Genomic DNA, 19,476 nt, shown 5'->3' with positions numbered 1-19,476 from the left:
GCCAGACCCATATACATCTGGAACACTGACTGTCTCAGAGGGAATCCCCTGTGAAGGATAAGCGGAGAGCCAGTACAGGCCCATGTAGTTAACTGCATATAGTATCCTTTAGCATGGCCTGGCACATCCTGCCATTCCTCCAAACACTCTTTGAGAAGGACATAGGTTTCCTCAAGACCCTGGGGTGAGATATCCTGGGACCTCCCAGGTGGTACTAATGTACACTAGTCCAGGCAAATGAATTGAGTGTGTAATGAAAGACTGGAGGCACAAAATGTTGCCTGATACCTCTTGCTATGCATACAGAATATTTTGAAATCATGCTATTGCAGCTTCTTCTGAAATGATACCATAAAACATCCTTCAAACTATAACCAGCTCTGTTTTAAAATAGTTCAGATATGATTTTCCCAAATCCAATGCTACTACCATCATAACATTTCCATAGCTTGAATTTCCTTTCTGATACTTTTGTTTGTACAATAGATCATTAGTGAATACTTGGTTGAAAAACAGGTTTCAAAACTATAAATCCAGTGATAAATTACTAACATTTAGTAGAATTGGGCTAAAGAAAACTCAGAAGGTGCAGAGAAAATAAGATTTTAAAAAAATCAGCTGTAATTTTTTAGGAGGCCATGCACTTTATGAGCTGCTATACCTATCAGCATTCAGACTTCTGTTTGCTAGTCAAGGCAGATATGAGGAAAGATGAGAGTGGGATACTCTGAGACAAGTATATGAAAACTTTATTTTGTTATAATGGCATGTGAACTTACAGGTCTCTACCTATTAAGTTTAGTACAGATTCAACTCACTAATATTAAAAGCTAATGTTTTATTCTTTCTCTTGCATTTTATATCAACATTTTAGATTCTATTTGTTCCCAGAATGAACCACAAAGGCCAGAACCGCCCCCCCCCCCTTTTTTTTTTAATAAAGCCATTGTTATTAATTAACAGGAAGTTTATAACTTCCAGAATAAGAGCAGAGATAATTCTCACTTAGCTGCAGAGTAACAAGAGGATGAACAAAACTGTGTCAGTGATGGTTTTGGAGATGTTTTCTTTGTAATTACTTGAACCATGCTGACAAAAAAATAACATGAAGCAATTACTCCTGAAGGGAGGTTGTAGACAGGCAGGGGCTGGTCTCTTCTCCCAGGCAACCAGCATCAGAACAAGAAGACACAGTCTCAAGCTGTGCCAGGGGAGGTTCAGACTGGATGTTAGGAAAAAATTCTACAGAGAGAGAGTGATTGCCCATTGGAATGTGCTGCCTGGGGAGGTGGTAGAGTCACCATCATTGGAGGTGTTTAGGAGGAGACTTGATAGGGTGCTTGGTTGCATGGTTTAGTTGATTAGGTGGGGTTGGATGATGGGTTGGACACAATGATCTTGAAGGTCTCTTCCAATCCGGTCTATTCTATTCTATTGTACTCCATAAAAGTCTGTATCCATACATATTTTTACTTTTATGCCATACAGAAGAAAAAACTTCTGAAAGTTTGAAAAGATTAAGTTGAAACAGAAATTGCAGCTCCCAGATTTAATTTTTCTTATCTCCTTTCTCAATTGTTTTCTATTATTTTCTGAAACTCTCCTGAAGACTTCAGGATTTTAAAATTTAACACAGAACTTTATTTCTCTACTGTTCCAGAAACAAGGACGTGTGGGTTAACCACAGAATCATTTAGGTTAGAAGGACACTCCAGATTTCTTACTTAAAGCAGGTCTAGTGCAATCAAGTTTAATCCAACATGTCTGTATAAAGGGCAGCTATTTGAAAGCGCTCAAGCTTTGTGGTTGTTCTACAAAAAAATATGCCTCTTTAACATAAAGTGTTTATGAATAGAAAAGCAAGAACATAATTTAACTAGAAAGTTATCTTCTTCAAGAGATTGTTTTTGTGCTGGAATGATCCAATGTACTCTGCAGAAGGTACATGAAGGCAAAAAAACACAGGAAGTAATAATTGAAGATTAAAGCTTTTGCTACCTTGGGTAGGTTAGAATGCACTTGTGCTGGTTCCAGCAATATAATTATAATTACAGTGTACAAAGGTGTGAGAGCTCAAGTACCATTTTATAGTTCTTATTTGAGATGATGGGTAATAGGTAGTTAGCCTGGTTGAGCATCCTGTTTGAAGATTAAAGCTTGAATAATAAGAAATAACTCTTGTTTTCTTCCTATCATATGCTGGTGAAATGCAATAAAGCTTTCATAATCAGAAAAATGTTCAGAAACCATAGTCATGAATGGAGTACTAAGAGATTAATACACCAGACAATTTGGTAAATTTAAGGTTCTGAATCTCAGCAAAACTGTAGGCATGAGGGGGCAAAGAGGAAGAGAAGTTCACATTACCACAACACACTTTAGCGCAACATATCTCAATATAATGTAAAAGAAGACATGCATCCATTAGAAAATTGAATCTACACCTCTGTAAAGTATTACAGACTAGCATCACAATTTGGAGTCAGTGATGACATCTATAATAGAAGGAGAAATGCTCATGGGGCTTTGTCCTGCCGTTCAGTTTGGAGAAAAGGAGGCTGAGGGGAGACCATATCACTCTCTACAACTACCTGAAAAAAGGTTGAAGAGAGGAGGGGGCAGCCTCTTCTCCCTAGTGGCGAGCAACAGGACTAGACAAAATGGATACAAGCTGCACCAGGGAAGGTTTAGGCTGGATATTAGGAAATATTTCTTCACTGAAAGGCTTTACAAACATTGGAATAGTCTGCTCAGAGCAGTGGTGGTGCCACTATCCCTGGAGGTGTTTAGATGGTGTGTGGCCCTGACACTGGGGGGATATGGTTTAGTGTTGACCTCACAGTGCTGGGTCAAAAGTTGGTCTAGATGATCTTGAAGATCTCTTCCAACCAAATGCATTCTGTGGTGCTTGCAATATCCCATTTCTTGGCCTTGATTGTGGCAATACTTAGATATGAGGATATTCCGATGGAGTAACCTGTCACAAAGGAACTGTTAGCAGGTTTTTAAGTCAATCACTGAAAGAAAACAAATTGAGAACTGTACTTCAAAGATTAAGCACTTTTTCTGTTGAATATTTTAATTTTGTTCTGAGGAAGATAACAGAAAAAGATAAAATTTCTCTACTAATTGAAGGATGCATGCCCAGATCCCTGAAGCTGTATTCTCTTTCTCCAAGCAATACAGTAAGCTTTTGCTCTTTAGAGAGAGAGGGAAAGAAAAAAAAAAAAAAAAAAGAAGAAGAAGAAGAGACCTCACTTAGAAAGTCCTTTGTACCAAGGAGGTTGTGCTTCCTGAGGTATTTTATAAATACCCTGGAATTTAGCACAGACTGAAGACCTATTGATGCAACAGGGCAAATGCAAGGTCCTGTATCTGCAAAAGAAGAGCTCCATGCAGTCCTGTTTGCTTGGCTTGACTGGGAAGAACAGTTTTGCTGAAAAGATGCTAGAAATGTTGGCAGACAGGGATGAGCAGGAGCCAGCCCTGGCAGCAAAGAGGGCTAACAAAATTCTGGGCTGTGTGACTGGAAAAGTAGACGGAGACAGAGCAAAGTAATCATCTCCCTTTACTCAGCACTCTTATGACTGCTTCTGCAGTACTGCATTCCATTTGGGGCTTTCCTGTACAGGAAAGGCATGAATAAATGGGATTGGGTTTAATGGAGGGCCACCAAGACGGTCAGGGACCGGAATGCTGACCGCATGAGGAGAAACTGATAAAACAGGCTAGGCTCAGCCAGCAGCAGACACGACTTTGAGGCACTTATCAGCAGCCTCCAGTAAGATCAGTAAGAAAACAAAGCCAGATTCTTCACATCAGGACACATCAAGGGGGATGAGATGTATTGGGCAGAGATAAGCCTGACCAACCCTGTTTGAGCACACAACTATTCCAGCTTAAGACACCCACCTCTAAATGTCCCTTCCAGTTTATCTTGTGATCCTTTATGTCCCCAGAAAATAAGCCAGAAAGTAGAAAGGATCACAGATAACATGAATTAACAATGTTTTACTGTTGCAGAGCAGCAAAATCATCCCGAGAGGAATAAAAAAGTGCAGACATGAAAGACTCTTGTAGAAAATAAGGGAATAATCTGCCCATTGCTTCAGCCATGAGTAGGAATAGCCTGTAACAGTATTAAGATATTCAACTGCTATGTGTTCCTCCTTTCAAATTGTATTGCTTAACCATTCTTTATTCTGGAGTACACAAAAAGCCTCAGTTATAGCTGTCTGTCTCTTTATTTTGATTTATAACTTTCTGGTGTTTTCTGTCCTGTTTGTTCTTACAGACATTTAAACTAATAACAACAATATTAGAAGTGTTTATTTTACTCCAAAACATTGCAGTTATGATAAAGGGTGTGTGAAGAGAAAAGAGATTCTGGAACAGAGAATTTAAGCTTTTATTTTCCTTGGCAAGGAAAACCATGGTGATGTTGTACCTTGGCAACGAGAGAAAAAGCTTTAAATAATTTGAAGAATGCCTATATAATTAGTTGCATCAAGACAGACACTTCTGTTACATTTAACATGATATAAAAACCAAGCAAACAAGCAAAACCCCAAACCAAACCAAAAAAACCCAACCAAAAATGTGGAAGAAGAAAATTAGTTTTGGACCATCATAAGATGCAAACCTAAGCAAGCTTGCAAACCATTGCAGCTACACAACTCAGAATTACAGTTACTGTATAGAGTGATGCACTTCAACAGATTCAATACCACAAATGCTGATTTCATCAATTAAGTCTGATATGAAGTCAATCTTTACTGGATTCCACAAGAGCAGAGACATTTAAGAGGTGCTTTTGCTATTTTAATTAAATTTCATGATCATTCTCACTCCAGATATATATTTCTAGATAACAGAAGGACTAGCCAGAACACCCGTAAAGAAAAAACAATTCTTCCTAGATGGGCAGGACATGGAAATGAGGAAGTTTGCATTTATTATTTAACGTTACTTGTCCTTTACCTAAAAACTCAATGGGCACAACATTTAAACATACTTTTGTGTTTTTGACAAAATTCTTAAAGAGTTGACCAACTGCTTTATAAATCATTCTTAAAACTTGAAGGTGATTGAAGAGCAAAAGCATAATTGGCCAATGTCTTTTTTTTTTTTCCGTTATCTGAGAGAAGACAGACAAAAAACATGATTTTCTTGAAGACATACCAGGAAGCGTCTCTACAGAGACCTCTGCAAAATTAAGGAGCAGTATTTTGTATAACTTTGATTAGTAACAAAAGGGAGCAGTCTGGATAAGCCTATGAATTTGTTAAACTCCAGAAAGTTGCAAGTCTGAGCTGGTCAAAACCAAGTTCTGAACCTTGGACATCTAACACAATGTGCAGAGATAATGCAATTTGTGTTGTGTAGCCCTACAGAAATAAGATGAAATAAAACAAAACAGCTGAATATGAAACTAGGATAAAAAAAAAAAAAGACAAATGATGTGAGCATTTTCTCAGATGGAGAAGATAGAAAAAGAAAAAATAATTTTCAACAATGACTCCTTTTAACCTATCACTGTAACATCTTTTTAAACATGATTTATATGTGGACTCTCTATTCTGCAAATGCAGAAAGCGTATTTTTATATACTTATATAGTAACAGTATGTAATTCTGATAGCATTCTTCTGAACAAGAATATTTTTTTGTTGTTGAAGGACATACTGTATCAAGAGTGCAAAACCGATGGGCTTTTTGAAGCTACTCATGTATCAGTCTTTATAGAAACAATGGCATCGAGATAAATCCCTTGTCCTTCATGATGGGGGGACCAAAAAAAAAAAAAAAAAAGATGATAATTACAAATTAAATTCTCTGCCACATGTAGAAGCATAGAAATCTTTAAATCTTTTAGGCAAGCCTCGAGTTAAACCCTCAGCTGCTAGTCAGTTTTCATTTAGAAAAAGTTACCACACCTGAATGTCAAGGTTACCATGTCAGGACAAATCCCCAGATACTTGTGCAACCCAAGTGAGCCTATCCTCTTCTGCCAGAGGTTTGCATAGACTGGAAATTGGGATTAGGTGGAGCTAGATCTGTTTCTTTCAGACAGCCCCTACCTGAGTGTTAGCTAAAGAGAAATTATGCACAGCTGTGCCCATTGGGGCATGTCAATTCCTCCATATAGGTTTGACAGTTCCCACCATCCTGCCTGTATCAGGAATGTGACTCTGCTCAGGACCAGGGAAAACTGCTCCCAGTCCCTTTCTGACTCCTTTGAATTTCCTGAGCTTTGACAGCCACAGCTTATTACATTGATTCCCTTAGAAACCAGACTGCCTGCTCTCCTAAAGAAAATCCCAGGGCAGAGCTGGTGGGCAGATAAAAGCATCTCTGAGGTCTTATCTAGGTGTACTGGTGTCAAGTGAAGGCTGGAGAAAGTAACCTCTGTGCCATGATTAAGATCCCAGAGAAAAAGACTTTTATTCAGCAGGGAAGCACAGGCTGTGATGCAGAGGAAGCTCTCTTGCTTCTGTGAGAGTCTCTTCATTCTTTGTATTTGTTGCTACACAGTTAAGCAATAGTTAATCATCTGATGAATGCTCACACAGGCATTAAAATAGTTAATTTCTGTGATTTTCTGACTTTGGAACTCGTTTTGCAATCATTTGTGCATGTAAAATGTTGCTGTTTGCATACTTGCGCTGTCAACATGAAGAAATCAAAGGTTCTTAGCAAGTTTATGTACCTATGCTACTGTAGATAAATCTGAAACTCTAAAAATGTTTGGGTTTTCCTCCTTAACAGTGGGCTTCATTGATTTTCTGTCTAATCTTCTGCCAGGCAAATCAAAGTGTGATTTAAAAGGGCAAAGGAAAAATGCCACTGTATATGCCACAAACCATTACTTGAAAAATACCAGTTCTGACGAAAACAAAAAAAGCATACTGATGCCTTATAAGCCCTTAATTCCCATTCACTCCAAGAAAGAGAGACAAATAGACTTTCTAATTTTATTTTTTTTCTGATTGCTCTAAGTTGTGGTGAATGTAGTACAAATGCATCTGTATGTTTTCTTTAGTTCTAATTTGTAATGAATCCCTTTATGCTTCCTACCTTGTCGTCTGTCTCAACAACATTAAATTCTAATTTGTTGACATCTGGTCCATTTCAAATCAAATAAAAGACATCTGACACTGTAGAGCTGTATTCAACAAGTTTTCAGACAAAACAGCAGAGGTTGAATAGAATTTTTTGAACACTACAACAGAACTCACTCATCGTTGTATACACTGAATAATAATGTAAGAATAAAGTATCAGAAAAAGAATCAAGAATTAGAAAGGATCTCTGGTTCTTGCCACCTTTAGGTAACTGTAAACTGGAATAATTCCTGAAGTCAGCAGAATTGTGCTGGGGGAAAAAAAGAGAGAAATTACATTACTTGGAACAAAAGTTGGTTGGTTTTAAATATTTGGGAGAGTATTCTTTATTGTTCACAAATGCATGATTCTATTTGCCTTGCAATATAGACATAAATAAGTTATCCCTAAACTTCATCTCCCTCCACAAAAACAAACAAACAAACAAACACACACACAAAAGAAAACCAAACCAAACCACAAACAAACAAAATCCTATCTACCTGAAATTTCAGCTTATGTAATAAAGCTTCCTCAGGAAGTCTGAAGCAGGGTCAGTAAAGCTACTTGGAAACAGGAGGTTACAAAGTAGGAAATTACCTCATTTCTTACAAATTGTCATAGTTCCTGCTTTCTTACTACAAATCTTAAATAGACTAAGTAATTTTGAAGCTGCAAGTCATTAAAATGACTAAAATACTTTCTAGACTTAGTGGGCATGGAGAAGAACTCTGACAATCAGAAGTTATTTCCTTCATTGTGTCTTGATTCAAGATTTGTATGTATATCTTAGGAGCCTTTATGAAGTAGTGTTTCTCTTGAAAGAAAAGATGAAAATATAGGGAATGGAGCTGTTTTATGACCAATATGAGGGTAAAAGTCAAGCATTCTTCCATTACAGTCCTGGCCCTGAAAATAATTTGAAGTGTATTGTCAATTAATTTTATGTTCCTTCTGATTTTTCATTTGAGAAATGCAAATAGATTACAAGTTTCAAAAAATTGTATAGTGCTTTTAAATTCCAAAAGTTAATGTAATTTCAGGATGTATCCATCATGGAATATAACAAGAAAGGTCATTGCTCAGGCAAGGTCTAGGAAGTGCAGGATTTAGGTGGCATCAATTATTTAATTCCTTCTATTGTGGAGCTCCTGAGGGAAAACATCTGTGATGGTTTCAAACGTAGTTGTCTTCTCCTGACCTTGCAGCCCCTTTTAGACTATCCATATCCACAACAAGCACAGCACGTCCAGAATCACCTTTGGTACCATGTGGTATCCCCTGGGTTAGATCTTGCAAGGGAATCAAGCACTGTAAGATTTCCCCAGACAATTACAGAGGTTTTATAGGTTTCAATGACAGAAGGTTTCTCAAATTGTCCTTACACAGTATAATTTTACACGTACTTGGAGCTCAGCTGTCATCATCTGTAAACTAGTGACTGCAGCACTTCATTCTGAAAGATCCTTTTCAGTATATGAGTTTATGTTAGTCTGCAGTATACAAAACATTCTTTGGCATGGTTTGGTTTTTACTTTTTTTACAGAAGATTTCTATCAGGAAAAGTAAAGATCTTCCTGAGATGAAGCAATGATAATGAAAACATCAGACTGGCGCTAAATATCATCAACAGAAAGTTCATTATCATCTATCAAGGTGTTGTAACAAGTATGAACAAACATTGTCCTCAGTGAGACATGACTGTAACTGAAACTGAACCATCACTCCTTTCAGCAATACATCCATTTCATCATCAAAAACAACTCAGAAGAGGATATCAATGAGTTTCCCCCAATACCTCTATATGTGCCTAGTACTTCATAATAAGTGAGTGAACAGCACCTGCACCATCAGCAAAGCTTGGGGTCAAGCTGAGGAGGAAGGATGAGGACAGAAATGAGACAATGGGCACCTACAACAGCAAGTTAGAAGCTCTAGGTATAACACTCAGTTGGCACATCATTATCTTTATAGAAAAGAAATAAAAATGAGAGAAAATGTGACCAAATCAAAATCATTGGGAAGAATGGAGAAGAGCACTGCTCAAGAAACACTGACCAAAGCCATGCAGCAGCCTTATGTGCCCTGGGTCTATAAGAATGCAGCTGCAATTCACTGGCCTTAGTTTCTAAAACCGAAACAAACTAATAAAAAAAACATAACACAGACATACCTAGCAAGAAGCACTTCACATGAGGCCCCTAATGAAAGCAAGCTGTGTGAGATGGATTCATGGACTCTGAGCAGCTGCAGGCATATGCTGGCAGAAGGCCTGTTAAGACCAGGACCTCTCCTCAGTCTATTTTTCACTATAAAAAAAGTGTAGGTATGATTCAGTATCACACACCTCCCCACTCCCTCTCTCTACCTGTTGAAGAAAGAAGCTCATCCTGTACTCCCCCACCTTCCTCTCCACCTCCAAGTGTTTTGAAAGAGCTGCCTGTCACATTTTACAGCAGACCCCACCTTACAGTGAATAACAGCATATAATAAAATCCCAGAACACCAAATCTTACTTCTGTCCATGAACACCTGAGGCTACTGAGACCTCTACTGTTTGCCTTTTGTGGAAAGGTGAGTGACTCAGCCAACCTACCAGCTGTTTGGGTCACAGGTATAGGAAGATTGACCATTTCACAGGTGCTTCAGGCAAGAGCCTGATATCAAAGGTGGCATCCTACAGAAATGTCCCACTGTCTTTGTTCCTCCAGTCACTGAATTAAGTTACTGCCATGAGGGGAAAAGTAGAATAGAAGGCAGTCCTGACAGACTGTTTTTCATCCCCAGCCTCCAGGCTTCTATTTTGGGCAAAATGGGCAAATCTGTCACTTGCTGAGCTGCACAACTCCCTGTAGCAGCAGGGACAAGTATGGCTGAAAGCAGAACAGCCAGCTGCAGTCTTCTCAGAAGAGCCAGCTCTGAGTCACCACACCACCACATCACATCATTATTACCACTTAACACACGTGACCAAGACCTTCCACAAATGGCTAATAAATGGACATTACTTATACTTCAGCCTTTCTCTTTTTCTTGTCTTCAGTTTCTCATGCCAGAATTTCACAAGCATCTTGAAAAGCAACATTCAAAGTGTCTTCCCCCAGGCTGTCAGTTACATATTAAAGAGGTCAAATTTCAGACAGTAGCCTGAAAATCATCAGCACTAGGGTCATATCGCTGTTGAAGGACATGTCTCTGGAATTACTTGCTCCAGAAACAAGTCTTCTTTATGGAAGACACAAAGGTGCAGGAAAACACCTGCCTCCCTTCCTACATGTCCTTCCACAATGACACAGTGACAGATTTCCCTCTTGCCTTGATGTTTTTGGGGACTACTGAGTTAATTACTTGAATAATCACTCCTTTGAAAAGAAGCTGAAGAGCCACCAGGAGTATCCTAGAGTCTAAATCCATTTCACATGTCACTAGTGGATTGTGCTGCTCAAGAAATTTATCTGCTTGTATAGGCAGAAATATTAGCTGTTAGTACTATAGTTGCAAAAAATGCTCTGCACAGGAATATCAGTTCTAAACATGCTGTTATTAAAGAATCATCTCATAAAAATCTTCCACAGATCTGATGACAGCTACTTGCTGAGTTATTCAAAGTGATAACATCTCAACATATTTTTAAGAATACTGCATGCATTTACTTGGTTTCCTGCTTGAAGAGGCCAGTTGTTTTCAATAATATTCTTAATATTTCAGCATCATCTATTAAACTGAATAATCTGTGTTTTTGTCTGGAAGAGTACCAAAAAGGTACCAGCTTTCCCCTGCCAAGTAATTATTGAGTACTGTTCAGTTAACACTGGGTAAAGATTACCACAGAGGTCATGTGCACCAGTCAACATCTTTTGGAGGCTTAGAGGATTTGTCAACCTAAACATGGCTGTTTTGTATTAGTCAGCCTCAGTTTCTATAAACATTTCTCAACACAGTTAATAGCTGTATGCACTTAGCCAATTCATATTGCAAAGCAGAAAAATTTCCTCTGAATAACACTGGATGGCCTTTATGCTAAGGTGCATCACGGAAAACAGGAGTAAGCTTGAATCCTGGGACTGGTACTATGCTCAGCAGATACCAAATGCTTTCTCAAACCTCTGTAACATACTTTTATCTTTGATGCCTGCATTATGAACCTCTTGTATTGTAATATATATTGCTGTTAATGTTAAGATATACTAGTTGTTTAGCTTAAATAGGTTTTAAATAGAATTAATGACTTGGAGCTATAATGTGTGATTTGATATGCTGTTTGTTTAACTTTACTTAGTATGAGTAGCTAAATTTACTGAACCTTTAGGTGGCAAGCTGTAATGTTTCACCTTTTACTGTCTATTCAAGCAAGGCAAGGCCTCCAGACCCAGCAAAAATCAGAAGATAAAGCAGGTACAAGCATTAACATCAGGTGCAAGATAATGGCCTGACTGCAGAGTAAGAAGGAGCCCAGTAAGGAGTCAGATGTTTTTGGAAGATCTCAGGTCAGAATCACAGTTGAAACAAAGAGTGAATGAAAGGCACATGAAGATCACATGAAAGTCAAAAACAGTCTCTAAGAGTATATACTCAGGGATTCCTTTGTTTGGGGACCCTCTCCAGAAGCACTCAGCTTGAGATGACCCAGCCACTGTACCATTCTATTAAATTATTTATTTCTATACCCGAGATTCTGCTTTGGGAAACACAGGTTCTGGGCTGCACTTCTTTAATAGTTGCAGTGACTATTATTTCCTGACAAATTAAGTGCATACTCTACTTAGAAAGCCTAAGCTGGGACAGTTAGAAGCTAAGAGCATGATTTTGTTACATAAAGCTTGAAAAGCATAACATTTTTAAGTGAAAGAATGAGTATGCACATGTAGCCTGTATCTGCAATTAATAATACAGTGATGCCATCACGGACAACTGCGTCAATTGATTAAACCACCCCCAGCCTCTTTGTAATTCAATACTGTAGGAGGAGAAGGTCATGGCTATTTTCAGAGGTTAAAGTTAAGAGGAAGATTCATTAACTTTGAATGAAGCTCATCACACATGCAACACTCTATACTGGGCAATGGCTTTACATTCCTAATAAGACAGGAAACACTAAAACACAAAGATTGTGAAAAATAACTTTAATTTAATAATATATAGAACTAAATAGGATCAGATAGAAAAAGTGGTAATTCACTAAATGTGTGCTTTAAGCAGCACTCACAAATAAAACAATAGATAATTTCAATTATATTTTCTCAGGCTGAATTCTGATATCTTTCTCAAATGACTTTTGGAAATTAATGAGAATCAACAGTATAGGAACATAATGCTGGAATTTAGTGCAAAATAGGAATGGAAAATCTTTATGCATGACAAATATCTAATGAAAGGTAAAAATCTTTGGTACTGGGCATTTTCTTTGCCTCCCTCCTCTTTAACAGAGAACCCTTACTTTAGATGTACGTGTGGGTATTGCTATTGTTGGCATCACAGAAACTGTCAGTTACTGAGATTAAATCTGATTTTATATGCTCTTACAGTGGCACAAAGAAAAGAACACAGATATAAAGATAGCCAAAAGGTGGAAGCCTACATCAGTATGATAACAAACTTAAAATAAGGGCCAAGTTTAGCACCAACTATGTGGGACAGCACTGACAATGTGATCTCCAGGACTTCTTACAGCAGACTTTGTAGCAGGAAATAAAAAGCTCCAGTATCACTGAGAGAGTGTAACAGTTTCTATAAGGCTGTACCACTGACTTTCCACAAGGAAGGTCTACACAGACATCAGCTGGAGGTAATAATGCTGTCCTGGCCAAGGACCAAGATCTGTATGTGCATGTACTTCCACCTGTTTGTTTTAAATCCCTTCAAGTATCAGGTAACATGAATCTGTGCTCTGATGTTAAAGCGCTGATGGGTTTGTTTTTTTAATTAATTTATTTTAAAAATAATAATTAAAAAAGTGGGGAAGATTGCATCTGCAGTAGGTATTCCAAAATAAGAAAAATCTTTCAAAAGAGTATTCTCCAGCTGCTTTAGAAAATGGGGTAAACACCACAGTCCCACTGGTGTTAGACTGGGTGGCTGCACTTCTCTTAGTGTCAGGGATAAAGCAGCTAGCTCAGGCAAATACTGTTGCAGGTCTGCTCCTATTGTGTTGCCAGTGACAGCAGTGAAAACCAGCACTGTGCCCTGCCAGCCTGCTCCCTTCTTCCTCAAGTGACTAGAGCTGGGGGGAGTATGAAGGTACTGAAAATTTTCTTTTAAAGCTCGGCTCTTGTTTGCTCTGAACATCATCCTGTCTGAGTGTGGAACCAAGTCTTTCATCATCCTCAGTTTCTGATGAGACTAACGTTAGGGGATGTTCAGTGCTCCCGCTGTGAACTTTGTGCAGTAGAATGCTTTAAGATGAGAGGAGACTCGTGCATTAACTGCCCATATGTGTGCATAGTGGGTCAGAAGTAGAACGGTGCGGTGCAGAAACAAGGGGCAATCCTGAACTCAACCCCATCCATTCAGCACACTGCAGACTCAGTTACACACCAGGTTTGGGATAGGACCTCTCAGGTTTCATGTTGTTTTCAGAGCATCACAATTCTGCCTGGAAAAATAAAGAGAAATGCTCTACAGACGTGTCCTCATCACAAACTCACACTGAAGGCAAATTACTACCTGACGACTGGTTTTATACGCAAGAAGAATCTCTTGGACAGTTACTTACCAGTTCAGGAGTGATCAAGTACTGACTTGGGCATCTTTCAAGTCACTGTGTTTAACATAACAAGCATGGATATTGTAGAAACTGCACTGACAAATGCACGGTAGCAAATACCAAATTTTTCAGTTGCAACTTTTTCATTTTGTCATCATTCTTGTGCTCTGAGGTGCAGGAAGGTTCACTAAGATTTTTATGTTGCTGTAAATTTGTAGTTTTGCTTTGTAGTTTCTGTACAGTTGTGACTGAGTAAGAGGACCTTGTAAAAGGTCAAGTCTGCTGACTCAGAAACCCTTAGATTGAAAGGCAAGTTGAGGGAGGTAGTTCTCCCCCTCTGCTCTGGTGAGACCCAGTCTGGAGTACTGTGTCCAGTTCTGGAGCCCCTATTACAGGAAGGATCTGGAGGTGCTGGAACATGTCCAGAGAAGGGCTATGAAGATGATTAGAAGGCTGGAGCACCTCTCCTATGAGGACAGCCTGAGGGAGTGGAGCTACTCAGTCTGGAGAAGAGAAGGCTCCAAGGAGACCTAATTGTGGCCTTCACAAGAAAGCTGGTGAGGGATTTTTTAGGGTGTCAGGTAATGATAGGAGTAGTGGTAATGGAAAAGAAATAGGAATAGGTAATTTCAGATTGGATATTAGGAAGAAGCTCTTCACCATGAGGGTGGTGAGACAAAGGAACAGGTTGCCCAGGGAGGTGGTAGAAGCCCCATCCCTGGAGGTTTTTAAGGCCAGGCTGGATGTGGCTGTGGGCAACCTGATCTAGCGTGAGGTGTCCCTGCCCATGGCAGGGGATTTGGAACTAGATGATCCTTGAGGTCCCTCCCAACCCTAACAATTCTATGATTCTTGAAAGAATTAAAGCCTGCTATCAACATTGCAAGGATAAGGTGGTGGAAATCAAGAATTATTAAGCAGAAGACTATATTAAAATTGCAGAAAGCTTTTAATCAACAAATTTAAAATTACATGTATCACATTAAAAAAAAGCAAGGAAGTCTCATTAAAAGTGTATCCTCCACTCCCTGAACTAAATTCTGTGATCTCTTAGATCTACCAAATGATATATTCTATGTTCCTTTCATGTTGTTTCAATTTTAGCATACATTTAAAAAGCTACATGCTACTACTATGAATTCAAAATCAATTCATACTCAAGTTTAATACAAATATAATGATGATACATTTTCATCCTCCTCAGACTTAACATTTATTACCTACAAAACATATCCAGACTAGAAGGACAATGAAAATAGAACTAGATAAGTGTATTTCTAATACTTTTGCAGCAGCTGTTATGGCAATACAGCAGCATCTCTAAAGGAAATTCATATAGAGGATATATAGTACCACAGATTGTTCTGAGTTCACCAGCAGATGAAATCCATTTTTCTGCAACACAGATGTTGCCTTAATTTACAAATATTTATGGATCAATTTCTTGCTCACAAGTTTCCTATTAGTCCTGTATTGAGCTCCTTTCATATGCTTAGAGGCAAGCCTATGGAGAAGATTTTTGGATCATGTTTTCTTCTGGTTTAATTTTTAAATTACAGGCTCTCCTGCTGACTTTGAACAAGTCTTAAAAATGGTAACAAAACCAGATGTTGACTTCTTTTAATTTCTAATCCTTCAAACTTTTGCTACCAGCAAACTGTTGTATTTGTGGCGGTCTAGAATGAACACCCTGCTATCATTTACGTAACAGCTGAAAATGCTCATTTTGTAGGCAGCTACATTTGTCAAGCTGGATTGACCATTTCCACAACTTTTATGAGCTGCACAATAAGTGATCACTACATACCTGGCCTATAACACTAGGTGCTCGTGCTTACAAGAGGAGAATGAATCCATTGGAGTGGTTCCATAGGAGGGCCACAAAAGTTATCAGAGGGCTGAAACACCTTCCCTATGAAGCAAGGCTGAGGCTGTTGGGGTTATTTAGCCTGAAGAAAAGAAGATTCTGAGGACACCTTTTTGTGACCTTACAAAACATAAATGGGGTCTATAGAAAATATGGGGACAATAGCTTTAGCAAAGCCTTTTTCAATAGGGCAAGTGGTAAAAACCTTAAACTAACAAAGGGTATATTCAGACTATGTAAGAGGACAAATGTTGGTTTTTTTACAGTGAGGGTAGTTAGTAATATAATGTGAGTTTGTGATGTTGCTCTTTCCCTTCTGCATTTTGTTGGTGATTATTTCAGGTAACTTATCTGAAAACCTCTTTGCAGCAACCAACTTTTCTGCCTGGAGAAATTCATTGCATCTGCCAAGGCAATTCTCCTCCATTCTGCCTTCCTTGAACTCCACTCAATAGGTGCCCACTGAAGAAGACAAGAATTAACAGGGTGGGTTAGTTCTGGGCTTCGATTCTTGACTAGTCTTTCAGGCTCCTTGAATTGAGAGAACTTTTCTTCTGGCATGGAGCTGGCTCTGCAACTGCTCCGGCCCTTGTCAGCTTCATACCAGGGTCCGAGGATGCCACACTCAGCAGTGATATCATCAAATGGTTTGAGTTGGAAGGGACCTTTCAAGGTCATCTAGTCCAAGCCCCCTGCAGTGAACAGGGACATTCAATTAGATGGGGTTTCTCAGAGACACCCCCAACTCCCTCAGCCTTTCTTCAGAGCAGAGATGTTCCAGCCCTCGGATCATTTTTGCAGCCAAAGTATTTGTATCCAAACATTTTAAAATCTGCTGCTGCACAAGGCTGGTCCTTGGCTTCTCAGTGCTGGTGCTGCCCTGCTGGAGTTGGTGGGGCAAGAGGCAGCAGTCACATGCAGATGCACACAACATCATGGTGCACATATGTGCCTCATGTGGAGAGATGCTCGTAGGCATGCCACCTACTTTGGGACCTCAGTAAGTGCCAGCCTGCCTCCTCAGAGTTCCCTTACATGGTATGGCCCATGGTCAGTGCTGGTTTTGCTGACTGGCACAAGCACAGGGCCCCCAGAATCTTGGGCCTTCTCTCAGCTTAGCAAATAGAAAGTGGGCTGGTGGCCACCACAGCAAAGTCTTTAGCTCTTCTTGATTTACTGGTGCATTTAGATAGAAATACAAGGTTTTTCTTTCAGAGACACAGTGTAGTTTCCCCTTGACATGAGTTAAAAATAGCACCTACCTAAACCGGGGGGCCACCAGGCCCCCCGGCCTTTGTTGTCACCACCACCATCACCCAGTGTGCACCATGGGCACTCACCAGTGATGAGAGGAAGATCCCTCAGCCCAGATGGGCTCAGCTTGGGGCTTCTGCCTTTCCTGGGGGGGATTAAATAGGGCATGGGCAGAGAGGGCCAAGTGGCCACACCTGGGATGGGAGGAGACTCCAACAGAGCTCAGGTGCTCTGGGATTTGATGGGAAATAGGGTGGAAAAGGGGCAGACTGTGAAAGCATTGCTGTTGAGAAAGAATGGATCTTAAAATAATATTCAAATAGGAATTATTGGCTTTTAGTTATGGCTAGATGCTTAATATGGCTCCTTTCAGGATGTTCCACTATTTTTGGATATTAGATAATTTATTGACAAACCCAAACATGGTTTTGATAGGTCAATATTGAGTTCAATAAACAAAAAACCCACACACACCTTCTGCTAAGGTAATTGCATAGTGTTACCATCTCAGCAAACTCTTTATCTCAGCCCAGAGGGGTTTTTTTGGCGTTGTTTTCCCACCTATCTCTGTGTGTGGGAGGAGGCTTGCTTCTGAGAGTAGGTTGTGTGAAGCCAGGACACTGCTGGGCTGAAGAGGGTCCAATGGGTTTAGCTGGCAGAGCTGAACTCTCCTACAGCTAAACAGGAACAGTCCATGCCACAATGAACCTTGTGGTCTCCCTTGTGTGAATATGGAGGCAATATGAGTATGAGATGGAAACCATTTGTTCTATAGGTCCAAATGCATGAGTTACAAAGAACAGTAAAGAGAAGAGAGAGTTCTTCCAGAAGGAGAGCTGCACTGCTTCACCATGAGCAGTTCTCAGGTCCTAGTACACGGGCAGCAGATCCAAATTTGATCTGGACAAGGCACTTAGTAATTGGCTAGTGGAATGGGCTGCCCAGGGAGGTGGTAGAGACACTGTCCCTGGAGATGTTAAAAAAAAAAGGTTGGATGTGGCACTTGAAGCCACGCTTTAGTTGTCACTAGGTATTAGGTAATAGGTTGGTCATTACAGGTGTGTTGGACTAGATGGGCCTTCAAAGGTTGCTTCCAATCCAAACCATTCTATGATTCTACAACCTGAAATCCAAATAATATTATTTCTAGTTTGTATGTTCTTCACTAGAAAAAGAAAAAAGGCACACATATTTTGTTTTTCATTCTTTCACTGTTTTCTGGTCACAAGTTTATACACCAGATGTTCTTTCAGCATTGTTCCCACAGAAATTTCTGTTAAATTCTAGTAAAAATGGAAGACAGATTGAACACAGAACTGGCATAATGCTTCTCCTCTCCCTTTCTGTGAAGGGGTGTGAGGTAAGGGGAAACGCAAGACAAGAGGATAAAATTGCTTTAAAAAATAAATACTATAAAAATATGTGCCCATAGTCATTAATGCCTTTATATATTTTAAATGTTAGCAACACAAATACTTGAAAATTGTATTTTAACAAGGTTATAGATTAAAAATATGGTTTAGCAGAATACACTTTAAATTATGGAAAAAGAAGCATGGATATCAGCTTAAAAACTGGGCATGAGTATGACCTCCTTACTTTCAAGTAGCCCCTATCACAATAATGTAAAGAAAATAAAAATTCATATTTTATGACTGACATATTTTGTTTAAAAATTGATTACATTTTCTGTCAATAAACACTGTAGCTGCATACACAGATAACCCTGCAACACAAGGTTTTTTTACTTTATTCCTGAAATAAAATTGTACTGTGTTAATTATAATGAATTTCTGTGCATATATCAATTTTCTTAACACTTGACAGCAGTGGAGACATTCAGAAATAATTTTAAACTTTACAATTTTACGTAATGCCTTATCTGGAAAAAAAAAAATCTGCTAATTTAAAATAAAAGGAAAAAAAAATAGCTGAAGGTTTTTCCTTTTCAGCTTATAATCCTTCTAAATCTGTATTATGTTATATAATTGATTTATTCAAGACAGATAGAAAAGGAAAAGCTATAGTTACCCTCTACTCCTCATAATTAAGTTTTTTTTTTATCCTTTAGAAGCCTAATCCACAGGTCTAGTCACAAGCATTTCTTCCAGTTATTCTTTTTTTTTATTTCACTTTGAGGGAGAATCATTTCAGCCTAGTTAGTTTTGCTAAAAGTTTAACCTTCTGTTTTCATCAAATGCATAAGAAATGCATGTGATGTAGACTTAAGAGGGCTGTATGAGTATACATCACTTACCTGTAGTAGGAGGTTGCCTCTGATCTTCACTTGGTCCTGAAAGTGTACAAGGCATAAGCTGAGCCTGGTTTTATCATTTCAGACAAGCTCTTTTGTACTTTTTTTTTTTCTTTTTTCCTTTTCTTTTTTTTCCCCACCAATATAAGTAACCCAGCTTGAAATACCACCAAATTAAACCAGTAATATTTCCTAAACAGACAAGCTGTAATATTCCAAAAAGTTTCATTGCTTGTTTGAGCACCAACTATCACAAAATACAAAGATTTTCTTGATTTACCACTTTAATTACTGTA

The sequence above is a fragment of the Dryobates pubescens genome, chromosome 6, assembly GCF_014839835.1.
Source record: "Dryobates pubescens isolate bDryPub1 chromosome 6, bDryPub1.pri, whole genome shotgun sequence".
NCBI classification, from domain to species: Eukaryota; Metazoa; Chordata; class Aves; order Piciformes; family Picidae; genus Dryobates; species Dryobates pubescens.
The sequence above is the reverse complement of the archived record's forward strand: the minus strand, read 5'-3'. Positions refer to the sequence as shown.